Raw genomic sequence first — 19,109 nt, forward strand, 5'->3', positions numbered from 1 at the left:
GTCCGCCGGATAGAGTAGCTCCGTCCTGGTGCGCGGACGGCGGAAGGTCGGTCCCGTGTACTGCATCTTCGGAGAGGCAGAGAGGCTCGCTTGAGTGCGTGGTGCTTTGGAGATGGAGAGGAAGAGAGGCTCGCTCGGTTGGTGTGTGGGAGAGGAAGAGAGGCCCCTTATAAAGAGGTTGGCTCATAATTCGGGTTCCTAATGATGAATTAACGCGTGTCTAGCCGTCTTCCAAAAATAATTATTGGTTTTGACGCGATCGACGATGGGACGGCCTGAGACGATGGCAAAACTGATGCGGCTGCATCGCTGCGAGAGCTGAGACGATGGCAACGCTGAGACGCTGCGTCGATGCATTAAAAGGCGTCGGCGAGTGCATGGCGCATGCATGGCGCATGCATCGCAGGCCTAGACACGCGGGACGGCCCAACGGACCAACGGAGATTTCAGTGTTCTTATAGCCCACCACAGAAAAGAGAAAGGAACCAATCATGTTGAAGAACGAGGGTGTCCACGGATCAGCCCCGAAACGTTCTAGAAGGCTAGATCGGACGGCTGGCGTTACCGCAGTGAACAGTCCACAATGCAAAACAGAGCAACCCACGGATCGGTCTGGTTTCCTTCTAGAAGAACAGGGTTAGCTGGTCAAAGTTAGGCTTTGACTAAATTTGAAATGAGCATAGAAAATTCAAAAAAAAACAAAAAAATGGAAAACCTTCTCACATAGACTTCTTATGTCATATACTACCCATTCTAGTTGATAAACATGGTCTACATGCTGTTCAACAAAAAAACCATGTGTCTAATGTGATATCTCAAACACTGGGGTACAAGTTCGAGGGTGAAGACAAGAGGTTTAGGGTTTGGAACATGAAAAGTTTCAAAAACCTCACCAAAGCTTCATTTTGGAGTGAATAACAAGGATCCATGCTTAGTTTTACAATTTCATGTTTCAAACTTGATAAAATGATGGTCAAAGTTAGCTTTGACTAAATTTGAAATGAGCATAAAAAATTCAAAAAAAATCAAAATAAATGGAAAACCTTCTCACATAGACTTCTTATGTCATATACTACCAATTCTAGTTGATAAACATGGTCTACATGCTGTTCAACAAAAAAACCATGTGTCTAATGTGATATCTCAAACACTAGGGTACAAGTTCGAGGGTGAAGATAAGAGGTTTAGGGTTTGGAACATGAAAAGTTTCAAAAACCTCACCAAAGCTTCATTTTGGAGTGAATAACAAGGATCCATGCTTAGTTTTACAATTCCATGTTTCAAACTTGATAAAATGATGGTCAAAGTTAGGTTTGACTAAATTTGAAATGACCATAAAAAATTCAAAAAAATCAAAAAAATGGAAAAACCTTCTCACATACTCTTCTTACATGGAATAGATGTGTAGTGAACTTATTTGGCCAATTTAGACAAGATCAAAAAAACTTGCTTAGAAATGAGGCCATTTACCCTACCTTTGGAGCTCTTTTTTAGCACATTTTGACATGAGTTCCTCAAAACATGTAATCTCATCACTCCAACATCATTCAAACATAGTTCAAACATGTACTCTAATCATTCTAACAGCATTCAAACACAAATACAACATTATTCATGAACTTTAGTTGGTTCATGACAACCCCTATGGACTAATGTTTTCATTGAGTTTATATGAAGGAATATTCCATAGGTACTACTTGCTCTCCATGTGTTGGATTCAAGTATGGATGCCATGAAGATAAAGGTATATCTTGTGTATTGGCATCAAGATCATCGGTATGAAGATATATATATGTGATATGATCAATAAGAAGAAATGAAGATGGAGTTCTTATGTGGAACTCAATATTAGCCATGCTCTATCTTATGTGAGTATGTGAAGATACAAGGTTGAGTTGGGCAAGTTCAAGATGAGCGTCTCAAGTGAATCACATACTTGAAGCTTGCCGTCCATTTGATGATAATGGACTTGTGAAAATGTGCATCAATGTAGCTTTCCCATCATAGTGTATGGGGGAGCATTTGCGAGTCTTCACGAAGCAACATTGATCAAGAGAGGCATTCCGGCTTGAGTGAAGCTTGAAGAGTTATCATCAAGATCAAGCGGGATGCGCAAGGTAAAGGTATGGCCTTGCTAGGTTTTCCTTTTACCGGTCTCAAGGTGGATGTTGGGAGACCGGATTATAGGATAGATAGCCGCACTATTAAGAGGGGCTTTCGGTTGAGTAACTTGATCACATCGTCTTAGGGAGCTCAACCTCTTGCATACTTTGCATATCCTTATTGCTTCTTGGTGTTTCTCTATGTGAGGTTCTTGAGCTTGTTGCTAGCTTTACAACAAGCCCAAGTTCATCGAAAACGGAGTTCGCATGCATCTTCTATTGCGTTTTCGAGGTTGGGTGATTTTACCGGTTATTCATGATATAAGGTTCTACCCTTTTATATTCATGATAAAATCCCCTCCTACAGTTTTTTGAGTTTGGACTTTCTATTGGATGGCATTTGTTATTATCTTTCCAACGGAATTTGTTTCATGTCAATAGGAGTTCGGGAGCAATAGTTATTAAAGAAAAGATAAAAGAAGAAAAAGAAAAGGAAAAGAAAAAAAGGGGAAGGCCCCGGTTGCCGCCGGCCCGCCGGGCCGCACGCCGGCCCACCCGGTCCGCACCGGTGCCAACCGGACCGGGCGGCCACCGGCCCACGCGCCGGGCAGCCCAGCCACCCTTCCGGTCCGACCGGACTTTTAACCGGGCCGCCACCCCGTCTGGCCCACGCTCCCGTCGCGCCCCCGCGCCCGCGCTCCGCGCCGCTCGGCGCTGCTGGGCCGCCGTCGCCCACGCGGCCTGGGCCGCTCCCCCGCGCGGCCTGAGGCATTTCCGCCGCCCAGCGCGCTTCTGCCCCGCCCGGTCGGTGGGCCGGTCCGACCGGACAGGCCACCGGCCTCTCCGGCCCAGGCTCCGGTTCGACCGGCCTGCTGGCCGGCTGGGCTCTTTTTCAGCTCGTTTTTTATCCGATTTTCACCCGGTTTTCTCCCCAACGGTTATTTTTCTCCTTAGACTATAAATAGCCCTTCTTCCACCTTGGACAACAACTTCTTCCCCTTTCTCTCACCTCCATTGTTGCATTTGAAGAAGTTGCTCTCTCCCTTGATTCCTCCAACCATTCTTGCTCATATTTGAGGATTTGAGAGAGGAGATCTAGATCTACACTTCCACCAAACCATTTCTTCTCTAAGTGAGGGAACCTCTTGGGATCTAGATCTTGGAGTCTTTAGTTGACTTCCCCTTGTTCTTCCTCTCCAATCTCATCCTAGCATTCGTTGCTTTGGTGGGATTTGAGTGTGAAGGACTTGAACACCTCCGGTGTTCTTGCTTTGCATCATTGCATAGTGTTGAGCTCTCCACCACGATTTGTTCGAGTGAGAGACCGTGAGCTTGTTACTCTTGGAGGGTGACCTCCTAGTTGGCTTGGTTGGTGTCCCGGTGATCTCTTCGTGGAAGATTGTGAAGGGGCCGGGCTTCTCCTTCGTGGAGCTTGTGAAGTGGTTGTGGAGCTTGCCATCTCCGGAGCGGAGGAAAAGCTAACCATAAGGAAAGGGCCATTATCCTTCGTGGGTGTGGTTCGGAGAATAGGGTGAGCCTTCGTGGTGCGGGGAATCCTTCGTGGGACCTCCACTCCTCCAAACGTGACGTACCTTGTTGCAAAGCAAGGGAACACGGGAATACATCCTCGTCTCCGCGTGCCTCGGTTATTTCTATACCAGAGCTCTCTTTCCTTGTGATAGGCATCGTGCTTGAAGTACATATATCTTGCTATCACTTGTGCTACATATATCTTGTGCCTATCTTGCTTAGCTCTAGTTGCTATTGTTACACTTAGTTGAGCTTAGCATATTTAGGGTTTGTGCTTGTAAACTAAACGATAGTTTAATTCCGCATTCTTACAAGACAAATCCGCAAGAGTTTGTAATTGCCTATTCACCCCCCCCTCTAGGCGACATCTCGATCTTTCAATTGGTATCAAGCAAGGTCTCTCCTTGTTTTAGGCTTCACCGCCTTGAGAGTAAAGATGTCGGCTAGTATAGTGCACAATGACACAATTATCTTTGTTGGCACAAATTATCATTTGTGGCGAAATTGCTTGCTTTGCAATCTTCGGACCTTGTGTCCAAACACTGAGCAATTTCTAGATGTAGGTTTTTCTCCTCCGATGGATCCTCAAAATCTATCTTTAGAGGACGAGAAAAACTTACATCTTGAAGCTCTAGTATCTAATGAGCTTTTATTCTCCTTGAGACCCGATTTTCGTAGGTTCTTGATATATATAAAGCGAAAGTCGTCTCATGAGATGTGGATCAAGCTTAAAGAAATTTTTGGTGGATCCACTTCTCAATTGGTCGGTGGTGACTCCGAGGAGCTCTCTTCCCCTTCACATCATGAAGAGCTCCAAGTTGCTTCCACCTCCGGTCGTGATGAGTTATCATCTTCTTCCACTTCACCAACGTGTAGCAAGACACGAGGTAATGATATGGTGAGTGGTGAGGAAAATTGCAATGTTGATATTGTGCTCAATAGTGATGATTCTTCATCTCTATCCCATTGCAATGCTTCCTCTTTGGACTTAAACACATCTAGCATTGAAAATAATCTACATGCTTGTGTTGATAGTCCTTGCATATCATGTGTAAATTGCTTACATAAACCCCATAATGATATGCTTGCCTTGTCTTGCTCCCATAATCAAAATGCTTCTATTTCCTCTAGTTGTTTGTTGACTAACAATGTAGAGGAAACCGAACACTCTATGGATCAAGACATGTTTTCAAATGAGGATTCAAGAATTTCTTCATCTTCATCCTCCGGTATGCACATGTGCCTTATGGCAAATGGTTCAAAGGTATCTCCTACTTTGACTCCTAACACTTCCTCTAATGATGAGAGTGATGATGATGATAATGATGAAGAATATAATATCTTGGTGCATAATATGGCAATGGTATATGCTTCTCTTCATGATAATAAAGAAGCTCGTGCTAATCTCGAACACTCTATGGATACCTTGAGTAAATATAGGGAAACCATAGTGGAGTTGGAGTCCCATGTTGAAAATGGGGAAATGAGATTCACTCTCCTCAAGCATGAGCTAAAAGATGAGAAGCATACTAATTTTATGCTTACACAAAAATTTGAATCCTATATGCATGAAAATGAGAAAACTATTGTTGATGCTTGTGCTACTAACTCTAATTCTTGTGAAGCATCTATCTTAAAGGAGAATGTTGAGTTAAGGGCTCAACTTGAGTTGCTAACTAGCAATTAAAGGGAATTGGAAGAAAGTCATAAAAAACTCTCGGGCTCTCATGATGACCTTCTAATTTCCTATGATGGGCTAAAGTTAGCTCATGAGGCTAGCATCACTAAGGTAACATCTTGTGAGCCTCATGTGGACATTAGCACAATCTCTACTACAAATGCTATATTACCATGTGCTAGTCCTTGTAATCCATCTAGTCAAACTAGTGATACACCTTGTGTTGGATTACTTGCCTTGCCTTGTTGCTCTAACAATGAAGCTTCTACTTCCTCTAGTACTTGTATTTCTACTAACCATGTAGAGGAAATAAAAGAGCTCGAGGCCCAAGTCCTTTCTTTGAAGAAAGACTTGGAAAAGCGTCATGAAGGGAAATCCGCACTTGACAAGATGCTAAGTGTGCAACAATCCCCCAATGACAAGAGTGGACTTGGATTCAACTCCAATAACAAGAACAAGTCCAAGAGCAAGAGCAACAAGAAGAAGGGCCAAGATAAAGTCAATGATCCGGCCAAGTTGGTTTGCTTCAAGTGCAAGGTTGAAGGGCATCATGTTAGATCATGCCCATTGAAGAAGAAGAAGCACTTGAGTGAGAAACAACAAGGGAAACGGCCACAAGGTCAAGGTCAAGCTCATGCTCGACCTCAAGTTGAAGATAGGCCACTTCCCAAGAAGAATCAAGATATTGTTCCCCAAGAGAAGAAATCAATAAAGAAGAGAAAGGGGAACACTTGCTACTTATGCCGTGAGAAGGGGCACTTTGCTTCTTCTTGCTTAGGTGGTACCTTATCTAACCCTATAATTGTTGATGATGATTATTCTCTAGGGAAGGATAAGAATGGCAATGTGTTTGCCAAGTTTGTTGGAACTCAAAGTGGTTTCAAGAAAAGAACCATTTTGGTTGCCAAGCCTATTGTGACTAACCTCTTAGGACCCAACTTGGTGGGGGACCAACAAGCTCAAATTTGATTAATAGGTGTATATGGAGGTCATTGGAGATTTGACTACTTCATGAAGAATTAAGGGATCTTCATATATTATATTTTGACCAAGTCAAGTCATATGGATTATCATCTATATCTTATATCCAATGTTCCTCCTTGCGGTACTTATACTTCAACTCATCATGTTTATTGTAAGTTACTTGCCCCTTTGCATGTTTGGTTTTGTACCAAATATGTGTATGTATGTGTTGTGTCTTACTTGCTTATCTTGTGTATTCAAGTATGTTTGTTTGACTCACCATATACTCGTGTATTGTTTTGAGCCTAATGCATCTTGATGATATCTTATTTGGCTCTCTTTGAAGTGATTAATGGAACATCCCATTTTGGGGGAGTGATATGCTTTGTGCATCTCTCTTTCTTTAAAATGTGTGTACATGGGTACCACCACTTAGTATTGATATTGCAAGATTATCTAGTCACTATGTGGTGTGTCATACTCATGAGAAATTCAAATTCTAAAATATCCATTAATCATCTCTAGTTGAATTTTAGTTGCCTCTTGTTTAGAAGAAATGTTTTATCACATTATGGGGGAGTAATATGTTTTGTACATATCACAAGCCTAGAAAATGTGAACATATGAGGTTATGCCACTTAGAGTTGATGCTCTTAATTATCTTATTCCTAGGTGGCATGTTTGCTCAAACAAGCTCCATTCCTAATAAAAATCCTTTATTACTCATCTTATGGGTTCTTGTTTGAGTAAGAAATTCTTGATACGGTTTTCCTCAAATACATATCTCTATATCTTATTTGGGACACCGATTGCTTCAAGTTATTCTAATCATTGCCGTGCGTGATTGTTTGACTAGTTGAAGCTATCAAGAATCTTCATCCGTGCATAGTGCTTAATTCTATATACTTATCCTATGCCTTTTATTGTGAAGTTAATCCTTACTATCATTGTCAATTCACCACCGGAAATTATTTCCAATATACCCATTGTCTTTGACAATTGATAACCTTGTATGTGGTTGAACTCATGGATCATCTTCACCTTGGATTGCTTCTTATTTACTTATTTTATTTCCAAGAAATCTTCGTTGCTCCCATGTGTCTTCCTTGTCCCTTTGAAAAATCTTTTGATAAATTCTCTTAATTCATATCAAGTGTTTGTTTTGGAAGACAAACCTTTTCCTTACGGTACATTGTGCCATTGTGAAAAGTGTAGAGGGTTTGGTTTATTTGTTTGAACCTTGCTCTTTTGGGAGTTTTGCTATCTCATTCCTTCTTCTATGCTTTATTTGTTGAATGAGATAAATCTTTGAGCATGTTTTCTTTATTTCATCCTCTTTGCTCAATGGTTTCTTCTTAGTTCACTTGTTGAACTTTGTTGAACAAATCTTTTGTGATTTGCTTCTTAGATATAATTTGGACAACAAATTTGTTTTGTGACACCTCTATGCCTTATTTAATTCTTTTGGTGTTTTGTCCAAAGTATATCTTTCTTGGATCTTTAAAAGTTTTGGTGCATGCTTATATGTAATTTGTTTATGCTTGTAGCATGCTTGCTTTCTTTCGATCTATTATGTAGGATATACTCCATCAAATCCTAAATGGCTAAGATGTGCATGAAATTCGAATTTCATCTAAATATGCACATGTTTATATGGAGTGTGTTCTATATATTGTGGTTAGTCTAACCATGTTGGACCCAATAAGTTTGGGGACCAAGATGTACTTGAATGATGTTTTAGGTACATTGGAGATGCAATGGAGGCTTGTCTCATCTATAAGGAAGGTGTTGTCACCATATGAGGATTGGAGTCAAGCTAGGATGATCGATGAACTCTTATCCACTACATCAAGCCATTGCCATCCCGGTAACAAGTATCTTATTCATGCACTCTCATATAGCATCCAACCTCTTGTAGGTTGTATCTTGGCATGAAATTATTTATTTCGAAAATATTGCGGTTCTTGAAAAACCCCTTTTAAAGTAAAACTTCTTATTGAACATTTGAGTAATTTGAGAAGATGCATATGATAGGTTATATAGATATATCATATTTTATGATTCACCTATCACAAATATGCCCTCTAGCAATTTATTGCATATCAATTCCTCAAAGAGCTCTTGTGTACAATATTGATGAAATTGTGAAATAAATCCGTATTTGTGATACTTGTTGCCTTTCTCAAAACATTCCAACTAGCTTTACTTCCCTTATTGTTAGTTGTGATGTTTTTGAGATTTTATTTGGTTGAAGTTCATTCATATACCATAAGTGAAAAGTGGAGCCATAGGCTATATATGCTTTTAAGCAAACATCCTTTGGTAGATATCATATCTTATCTATTTTGTTAACCTCTTGTGTGTTCATATTTCTTTATGGATCATTTGCCCACTTTAGAAACTTATATACATAAGAGCGTTAATACATCACCTTGATATCTTTGTTCTTTGCCGACCATCTTTTATCCTTTGTTTCTTAGTGGTGTTGGTAAAGGAGATTTATGAGTGCTTGGTTTATTTATTTTCTTCATGCACTCATATCTCGTAATTGTTGGACTAAAGTTGTTCTTGATAAGCATACTCTCTTTATCTTAGTTGTGTTCTAAATGATATATAGGGAGTGAGGATTCCATGTTTGTGCATATTGTATTCAAATGCAAACATTATAAATTGTGCACGAACCTTGGGGAGCTTTCTTATTTTTAGAGCACTATATCTCTCTTATCATGATATCTTTGTTTGTCCAATTGGATCTTTGATTGCTTGCTTTATTTGTTGAAGCTCACCTCACCATGTTATCTTTATGCAATCTTTGATCCTCAATATAGTTTGATTTCCTTCAAGTATTCATCATTGGATATGTGCACTTGATTCCACTCAAATTATGAGAAGTGCACACTTTGGGGAGGAACTCACATTATATTGGCCTTCTAAATTTTTCACCCATTTTGACAATCGATGCCAATGGGGGAGAAGTTTAGAGGGTTTAAGGGAATGGTTTTATACTTAAGTTTGGTTTGTGCTTAGGTGTTTTGCCTCTCATGCATTCCATATTTATATGTCTTGCATGGTTGTATATATATAGTGGAAACTATCCCAAAGGTTAATCTTGACAATGTATGCAATGAATTCATGTTCATCACACGTGCATACATTGTGGGGGAGTTTTCTCTATATATATTGGTTCTACTCACATCCATTGCATTTGTTGTAGTTGTGTGAGTAGAGCCGGTTTTTGATATGGGCTAGTAGCTTTGTGTTACTTGACCATATCAAATACAACCTCTTGTATACAACTTATTCTCGGATAAGTTGCGTACTTGTCACTAATATTCATTATATAAACCCTCTTATTGTGGTTGTCATCAATTACCAAAATGGGGGAGATTGTAAGGGTACATTGCCCCTATGTGTGGTTTTGGTAATTAATGACAACCCCTATGGACTAATGTTTTCATTGAGTTTATATGAAGGAATATTCCATAGGTACTACTTGCTCTCCATGTGTTGGATTCAAGTATGGATGCCATGAAGATAAATGTATATCTTGTGTATTGGCATCAAGATCATCGGTATGAAGATATATATATGTGATATGATCAATAAGAAGAAATGAAGATGGAGTTCTTATGTGGAACTCAATATTAGCCATGCTCTATCTTATGTGAGTATGTGAAGATACAAGGTTGAGTTGGGCAAGTTCAAGATGAGCGTCTCAAGTGAATCACATACTTGAAGCTTGCCGTCCATTTGATGATAATGGACTTGTGAAAATGTGCATCAATGGAGCTTTCCCATCATAGTGTATGGGGGAGCATTTGCGAGTCTTCACGAAGCAACATTGATCAAGAGAGGCATTCAGGCTTGAGTGAAGCTTGAAGAGTTATCATCAAGATCAAGCGGGATGCGCAAGGCAAAGGTATGGCCTTGCTAGGTTTTCCTTTTACCGGTCTCAAGGTGGATGTTGGGAGACCGGATTATAGGATAGATAGCCGCACTATTAAGAGGGGCTTTCGGTTGAGTAACTTGATCACATCGTCTTAGGGAGCTCAACCTCTTGCATACTTTGCATATCCTTATTGCTTCTTGGTGTTTCTCCATGTGAGGTTCTTGAGCTTGTTGCTAGCTTTACAACAAGCCCAAGTTCATCGAAAACGGAGTTCGCATGCATCTTCTATTGCGTTTTCGAGGTTGGGTGATTTTACCGGTTATTCATGATATAAGGTTCTACCCTTTTATATTCATGATAAAATCCCCTCCTACAGTTTTTTGAGTTTGGACTTTCTATTGGATGGCATTTGTTATTATCTTTCCAACGAAATTTGTTTCATGTCAATCGGAGTTCGGGAGCAATAGTTATTAAAGAAAAGATAAAAGAAGAAAAAGAAAAGGAAAAGAAAAAAGGGGAAGGCCCCGGTTGCCGCCCGGCCTGCCGGGCCGCACGCCGGCCCACCCGGTCCGCACCAGGCGCCAACCGGACCGGGCGGCCACCGGCCCACGCGCCGGGCAGCCCAGCCACCCTTCCGGTCCGGCCAGGACATTTAACCGGGCCGCCACCCCGTCCGGCCCACGCTCCCGTCGCGCCCCCGCGCGGCCTGCGCTCCGCGCCGCTCGGCGCTGCTGGGCCGCCGTCGCCCACGCGGCCTGAGGCATTTCCGCCGCCCAGCGCGCTTCTGCCCCGCCCGGTCGGTGGGCCAATCCGACCGGACATGCCATCGGCCTCTCCGGCCCAGGCTCCGGTTCGACCGGCCGGCTGGGCTCTTTTTCAGCTCGTTTTTTATCCGATTTTCACCCGGTTTTCTCCCCAACGGTTATTTTTCACCTTAGACTATAAATAGCCCTTCTTCCACCTTGGACAACAACTTCTTCCCCTTTCTCTCACCTCCATTGTTGCATTTGAAGAAGTTGCTCTCTCCTTGATTCCTCCAACCATTCTTGCTCATATTTGAGGATTTGAGAGAGGAGATCTAGATCTACACTTCCACCAAACCATTTCTTCTCTAAGTGAGGGAATCTCTTGGGATCTAGATCTTGGAGTCTTTAGTTGACTTTCCCCCTTGTTCTTCCTCTCCAATCTCATCCTAGCATTCGTTGCTTTGGTGGGATTTGAGTGTGAAGGACTTGAACACCTCCGGTGTTCTTGCTTTGCATCATTGCATAGTGTTGAGCTCTCCACCACGATTTGTTCGAGTGAGAGACCGTGAGCTTGTTACTCTTGGAGGGTGACCTCCTAGTTGGCTTGGTTGGTGTCCCGGTGATCTCTTCGTGGAAGATTGTGAAGGGGCCCGGGCTTCTCCTTCGTGGAGCTTGTGAAGTGGTTGTGGAGCTTGCCATCTCCGGAGCGGAGGAAAAGCTAACCATAAGGAAAGGGCCATTATCCTTCGTGGGTGTGGTTCGGAGAATAGGGTGAGCCTTCGTGGCGCGGGGAATCCTTCGTGGGACCTCCACTCCTCCAAACGTGACGTACCTTGTTGCAAAGCAAGGGAACACGGGAATACATCCTCGTCTCCGCGTGCCTCGGTTATTTCTATACCCGAGCTCTCTTTCCTTGTGATAGCCATCGTGCTTGAAGTACATATATCTTGCTATCACTTGTGCTACATATATCTTGTGCCTATCTTGCTTAGCTCTAGTTGCTATTGTTACACTTAGTTGAGCTTAGCATATTTAGGGTTTGTGCTTGTAAACTAAACGATAGTTTAATTCCGCATTCTTACAAGACAAATCCGCAAGAGTTTGTAATTGCCTATTCACCCCCTCCTCTAGGCGACATCTCGATCTTTCACCACTCAATCATCTACAAAGCGTTGCGGCTTCTTCTTGGTCCTTGCGCTTCTTGCCACTACTTTGCTCCTTGTGATCTTTGTGCTCATTGATTCTTTTCTTCTCCTCTTGGTTGTCGGCACCTTAACTACCTCAGAGCTTACTTCACTGAATTGGCTTCTGGCCCATAACTTGGAGTGGTGTGTTTCCAAATATTCCTTCACTTTGTCATTTTTGTATAACTGCCTCATGTGATAGTTGTGCTTCTTCACACTGCAAGTCAAAGATGCTGGCCATAAATTGTCGGCATACACCTTTCCTTTGAATTTCTTCCCAAAATTTGCAGCAAGGTGACGCATGCATTCCCTATGCTCTACTCCAAGGAACACATTGTCCACGGCTACTTCTAAACCCTTGCAAGCATCTGTATGAATTACCAACCCATTGGGATGTGCAATAGCCCGGCGCAGATTCTGCAAAAAACCAAGTCCAGCTCTCCTCAGACTCTGCCTCTATCACGCCATAAGCAACTAGAAATACAAAATTGTGTCCATCAACTGCACAAGCTGCTACTAACTGTCCTTTAAACCTCCCTGTGAGAAAAGTAGCATCAATAGCCAAATAGGGCCTGCAGCCTTCCAAAAAACCCCGGCGACAAGCCTCAAAGCAGACAAAAACCCTTCTAAACCACTCTTTGGTCATTGTCATTCCCCTCAACGTGTACTCCACGGTGTGGTGATCAATATCTACAATACTACCTGGGCTGGTCTTCTCCACTTCACCCTTAAATGAATACAACGAGTTTAAAACTTTCCTGCCAATTACCATAAATAGAATCCATAGCATGTTGTTTTCCATTGAAAACCCTCATGTGTGGTACCTCTATCTTGAACTTTTCTTTGAGCTTCTTCTGCAACTCCTTTGTACCCACTTGATGGTCTTCTGTCACCCACCGTTTTACTTCTTCAGCCACCCATCTTGACTTGGCTCTCTTGATTGTTTCCTTCCTCGGGGTTGATTCCAGGCATGTGTGCCTAAAAGGGTTCACTTTGACTTGAACATTCGTGCTATTTCGCATTTTAGACACGTGCATCCTCCATGGACAATCTTCGATCGGACGAGTGCACTACGCAACGTACTATGTCGCTCTTGTCAACTTCAAATGTACGCTCGCCACGATGCGGTATGTCACAAGTGCATTTCTACACTCACTCATGGATGCAAAGATGGTACCTTCTTCCATCCGAGAGTTTGCGGGGTCCCATTCAATAGCTGGAAGGTCTTCGTCCTCAACCTCCTCATCATCAATCACAAAAGCCTCATTGTCACACTCATCTCGGTTTTCAGCCCGACATGGCCGTCGTAAATTCTGCACAACATCAGAATATAGCCTCTCTTCATCATCGATGTATTCAGGCTCCACTTCTCTTGGGACCCTACTGCCGGTGCCCATGTTTGACGAACCACCACGTCGCCGTGCACTAACTGAAGCTCCCCTAAGCTGAACTGATTACGGCTAGAGCTGCCATTACGACGACATGAATCTGTCCGAGAAGTTCCAAGCTGCCAGCACAACCACATCATTTTGCAGCCTCACATGAAATTGCTCTTTCTCCTTATGCTTAGCAAACATGGTAGCGAGCTCTTCATCATTACTAACTTTCACCCAATCAATTCCCCCATCGTAGTATTTGAATTCCACTTCATCATGCATACCCCAAGGATATGGGCCGCAAATTACCTCGCCAAATTGTCTAAAACTCCAATTACAATCCATTGGCAACCGATAATCAAACCCTCCTTGGAATTTCTTTTGATCCTTTGCATCCACAATGAATCGCTCCCTTCTAATGTTCACCAAGAAAGCAAACCGCAATTCCATCCAAATCAACCAAAAACAGAGAGGCAATGAGCACACCAAAAGCAAAATCAAACGCAATGAGCACTCCATGTCAAATTGACTATTGCATTACACAAGAAAGCTCAATAGGAACAAGGCTTACCCCTCGGGAACCCAGTCGTGGACGCGGCGGGTCTCCGGCCCCACGCCTGCCTCGCCAAGGTCGTCGCCGCCACTAGCCATTGCGTCGAGCGAGGTGGAGGGCGCGATGGCGGAACGAGCGACTACGTCGCAAGGGGGTGGGGGCGGAGCGAGGTGCTCCTGGAGGCGGTGGAGAAGGTGTCCACGCGGGACGGCCGCGCGGCGGCGCAGGTGGTGGCGTCGCAGGTCGTGGCGGCGCAGGTGGTGGCGTCGCAGGTCGTGGCGGCGCAGGTGGTGCCGGCAGGGGCGCGGATGGTGGTGGGTGCAGCAGATCGGTGTGTTGCTGTGTGGCGGGAGCAGGGGTAGTTCGGTCTTCACCTATTTGTCATTGCGCGGTCCTACCTGTAAGATCTGGCCCCACTTTCAGTAACGGCAAGAGACGGAAACGTTTGAAGCCTGGCCGTTTGGCCTCGACAGAGCAGCTGCGCCAGAAGTGGTGGCAAAACTGAGCACCATTCTGCTCTAGTGGCAAAACTGAGTCATGCACGGGCTGTAGTGGCAAACCAATAATTAACCCATATAAGAACCAGACCAATCTAGACTGCAACTTTTAGATGTATATTATCTGGGCTGCAAACTAAGGTCTAAATACTAGGCCTAGTGTGCAAATTAGCTACTCACAAGTTAACAACAATTTACATTATTCACCGTGGGCCAAGGCTGGAGACCGAGTTCTGGGCAAGAGGCATCAGTACATTTAAATTCCAGATTTCATATCAGGCGCACACTGCGCTCAAAGATTTCGGTCAGATCCATGGACTGGTCAGCTCTCACCTACATCACAATCCTGATCCTTCTCTTCCTGCCGATGAGTGCACCTGACGACCGGCTTGCCTCTGGCAAGCCGCTCTCCCCTGGCATGACCATCGTCTCCGATGGTGGGGCGTTCACCTTGGGCTTCTTCTCCCCGGCCAACTCCACTCCGGCCAACCTGTACCTCGGCATATGGTACAGCGCTATCCCCGAGCTCACAGTGGTGTGGGTTGCCAACCGAGAAACCCCCATCAGAAACGACACTTCATCTCAACCAACGCTATACCTTACCAATACCTCCAATCTTGTTTTAGCTGATGGTGATGGTGGGCACATCATTTGGACGACCAACTTGACCACTACCACAAGCTCTTCATCTTCCCTTCTGCCGATGGCGGTGCTTCTGAACACCGGCAGCTTCATCCTTCGGTCGCCGAATGGCACCACCTTATGGCAGAGTTTCGAGCACCCGACAGACACGTTCCTTCCTGGCATGAGGATCCGTGCCAACTACAAGACGCACGCCAGGGATATCTTGGTTTCCTGGAAGCGTCCTGGTGATCCCTCGCCGGGGAGCTTCTCCTACAGCAGCGATCCAGGCTCCCTCCTCCAGTTTTTCTTGTGGAACGGGTCGCGGCGGGTGTACCGCAGCGCCCCATGGACGGGATACCAGGTGTCAAGCCAGTACCAGGCGAACAACAGCAACCTCGTGTACCAGTCCATCATCAACAATGATGAGGAGATATACTTAACCTATAGCCTCGCGGATGGCACTGCCCAGACCAGGTATGTGCTGACCTACTCTGGCAAATTCCAACTTCAAAGTTGGAACAAGAGCTTGTCAGTGTGGGCTGTACTCGGGGAGTGGCCGAACTGGGAGTGCGACCGCTATGGCTACTGTGGACCATATGGTTACTGCGACAACTCGGAGGTTGTCCCTACTTGCAAGTGTCTCCAAGGTTTCCAGCCCACGAGCATGGGAGAGTGGAGCAGCGGCAGATTCTCTGAGGGATGCCAGCGAAAGAAGGCCTTACACTGTGGCGATGGCTTCTTGGCGTTGCCGGCCATGAAAGTGCCAGACGGGTTCGTGCATGTCCTGAACAGGAGCATATGGAGGAGTGCGCCGCGGAGTGTGCCCGCAACTGCTCCTGTGTCGCGTACGCGCAGGTCAATCTGAGCACCAGCGCCACGGGGGATTCCACCAGGTGCTTTGTGTGGGCTGGGGATCTCATTGACACTGAGAAGAAGATCGATGGCAACGCTGTTGGTAGCGAGACTTTGCATCTTCGGATTGCCGGTTTGGCTGATTCAGGTACGTAGCACCGATATTTCCCTAGTAGATGTGTGTCACCTTCCAATAATTAATCACCACAAAATTAGGTGAATGGAAATTTACTGTAAATTCCTATTTGCAGGAGAAGCAAAAAAAAATAGAGAGAACAATTACCGTATTTAGTAAAATATGGGCGAAAGAACTTAACATGCCCCAAGTCAGATCAGAATTAGAAACAGAACTTCACTACCGGCGATAATTCTCTGTATGTAGATCTAACCATCTGCACATCAGCATAACAATATAAACAGTAAATGGAGTAGTAACTGTCAGAAAAGTGAAATATTGATGGATGGTGAAAAAATAAAACCTGAAGTGCTCAGCTGATGCACAGATCCTAACACCTTCAGTATCCAAATCCAACATGGTATCAGCAAACTGGTATATGTTTTACCCAAGTCTGTTCAGCGTCCAATGTGTAGGCAATTTAAACATAGTATAATGTCAAAACCTCAAATCATACACAAAACTCAAACACAGTAGTGGCAACCAATAGATGATTACACTTATTATTTGTACTAGAAACATTGTTTGATACCTGATAAGTTGAGCTGTTTTGGTGAAGGTCGAATACAGGAGAGAAATATTTTGAAGATTGTACTATCAATTTTAGCAAGTGTTCTGGTGCTTATGTGTATCTCCCTTGTGACATGGATTCGCAGGTCAAAAGGTACATTAAACTTCGCTCAAAGTAACATGCATGTATGACGTACTAACATCCAGTTTCAACATTAACCTCATGAGACTAGAAATGTTCGCAATATTTTGGAAGCAGGGAAAAGACAGAGACGCAATAATCTCAATAGGTTAGTGCTAGGAGACTTGGACATCCACGAAGGCTTTGGAGCAGGAAGCCCCACTGAAAGTTTTGATTTTCCAATGGTAAGTTTCAAAATAATTGTTGGTGTTACGAACAACTTCCAAAAATCATACATGATTGGACAAGGTGGATTTGGCAAAGTTTATAAGGTATTTTTCATCTATCTGTAATAATCGTGTTCTTGATTGAGGCGTACATACATTGCGATCTCATTCATTTATTCACTTCAATTTTTACTTGAATTTATTTTCTACTCGATCACAAAGGCAATGCTGGATGGTCAAGAAGTTGCTATCAAAAGGCTCAGCAAGGATTCTAACCAGGGAATTGCGGAGTTCAGAAACGAAGTTGTTCTGATTGCCAAACTGCAACATCGGAATTTAGTTAGACTTCTTGGTTGCTGCTTAGAGGGAGATGAAAAGCTTCTGATTTTTGAGTACATGCCTAACAAAAGCTTGGATGCTCTACTTTTCAGTATGATCCAAAACTGCATCACAAGTTCTTTAATCAACACAACAGATATGTCACTAACCATACTAATGGTTGCCCTTTGTAGACAGTGCAAGAAAAACAATGTTAGATTGGCCAACGTGGTTTAGAATCATCAAAGGTATCGCTAAAGGGCTCCTATATCTCCATCAAGATTCAAGAATGAAGATAATTCATAGAGATCTCAAAGCAGGCAATGTTTTGTTGGATGAAGAGATGAGACCAAAGATAGCAGACTTTGGTATGGCAAGGATGTTTGGTGACAGCCAGCAGAAGGCAGATACCAAGCGAGTCGTCGGAACATAGTGAGTGGTCAATTTTATAAAATTAACATTCTAGTGAACCTAAGTCACAGGGAAAAAAATAACTTTTGCTGGAAAATATAACAGCGGCTACATGGCTCCTGAATATGCAATGAGAGGCATATTTTCTGCCAAGTCCGATGTGTATAGCTTTGGTGTGTTGACCTTGGAAGTTGTAAGTGGTGTGAAGATAAGCTCTACTGGTCACATCATGGAGTTCGAAAATCTCATTGCCTATGTGAGCATAAGCTTTTTGGAAGAGTACACAATTTAAACTTCTCAGGTTCCAGAACCTCAAATATTGATCTCATTCCTTCTTCTTTTCAGGCATGGAACCTATGGAAGGAAGGGAAGGTGGAAGATTTGGTGGACCCTGATATAGTCAAGAGCTGTATACCAGATGAAGCTTTGCTCTGCGTTCAAATAGGGCTCTTGTGTGTGCAGGACAACCCCAACGATAGGCCACTCATGTCATCTGTTGCGTTAATCTTGGAGAACGGAAGCGCGACAATTCCCATCCCAAGCGAGCCTGCATATTTTTCCCATACAAATGACCAAACAGAACTTGTGAGGGGCAGCACGGAAAACTCAAAGAACGGACTTACTCTCACAGTTCTACAGGGTCGGTAGATGGTAAGTCAATTGTTTTAACTTCTCGAGTTCCAGAAGGTCAACTGTTGATTTCGTTCCTTTTTTTTCAGGCATGGAACCTATGGAAGGAAGGGAAGGCAATGGATTTAGTGGACCCTGACATAGTGAAGAGCTGTATACCAGATGAAGCTTTGCTTTGCGTTCAGATAGGGCTCTTGTGTGTGCAGGACAACCCCAACGACAGACCACTCATGTCATCTGTTGTGTTTATCTTGGAGAACGGAAGCGCAGCAATTCCCATCCCAAGCCAACCTGCATATTTTGCCCATACACATGAGCAAACAGAACTTGTATGGGGCAGTACTGAAAACTCAAAGAACAGTCTTACTATTACAGTTCTACAGGGTCGGTAGACGGTAGGTCAACTGTTTACTTTCCAGATATGAGAACCATTCTCTAAAGGAAAAATGGGAGTAGAGATATGTAAATGGGTTGTCTATGAAGGTACACTGTGTTGCTATTGTCATTTTTCATGCTACTGCATTGTTATGTCCAATTCAAAGTACCCCTCCGTCTCATGAAACCTTTCTCTTCTTGGATTTGTCAAAATTTGGATATATCCCCACACACACACACACTATGTCTAGATACATCCAAATTTTGACAAATCTAAGACAACTTTCATGGGACGGAGGGAGTACATATAATTTTTCACGAAAACGCAAAAGCCTTGCGTTTCGATGC

The 19,109-nt window shown here is 43.5% G+C and overlaps 1 pseudogene; it reads left to right on the forward strand.

Annotated features, from left to right (window-relative positions):
• Positions 1–14,831: 14,831 nt before the first annotated feature.
• Positions 14,832–18,778, forward strand: LOC124697493 (annotated as a pseudogene).
• Positions 18,779–19,109: the final 331 nt, after the last annotated feature.

The sequence above is a fragment of the Lolium rigidum genome, chromosome 3 (genome assembly GCF_022539505.1).
Source record: "Lolium rigidum isolate FL_2022 chromosome 3, APGP_CSIRO_Lrig_0.1, whole genome shotgun sequence".
Lineage (NCBI taxonomy): Eukaryota > Viridiplantae > Streptophyta > Magnoliopsida > Poales > Poaceae > Lolium > Lolium rigidum.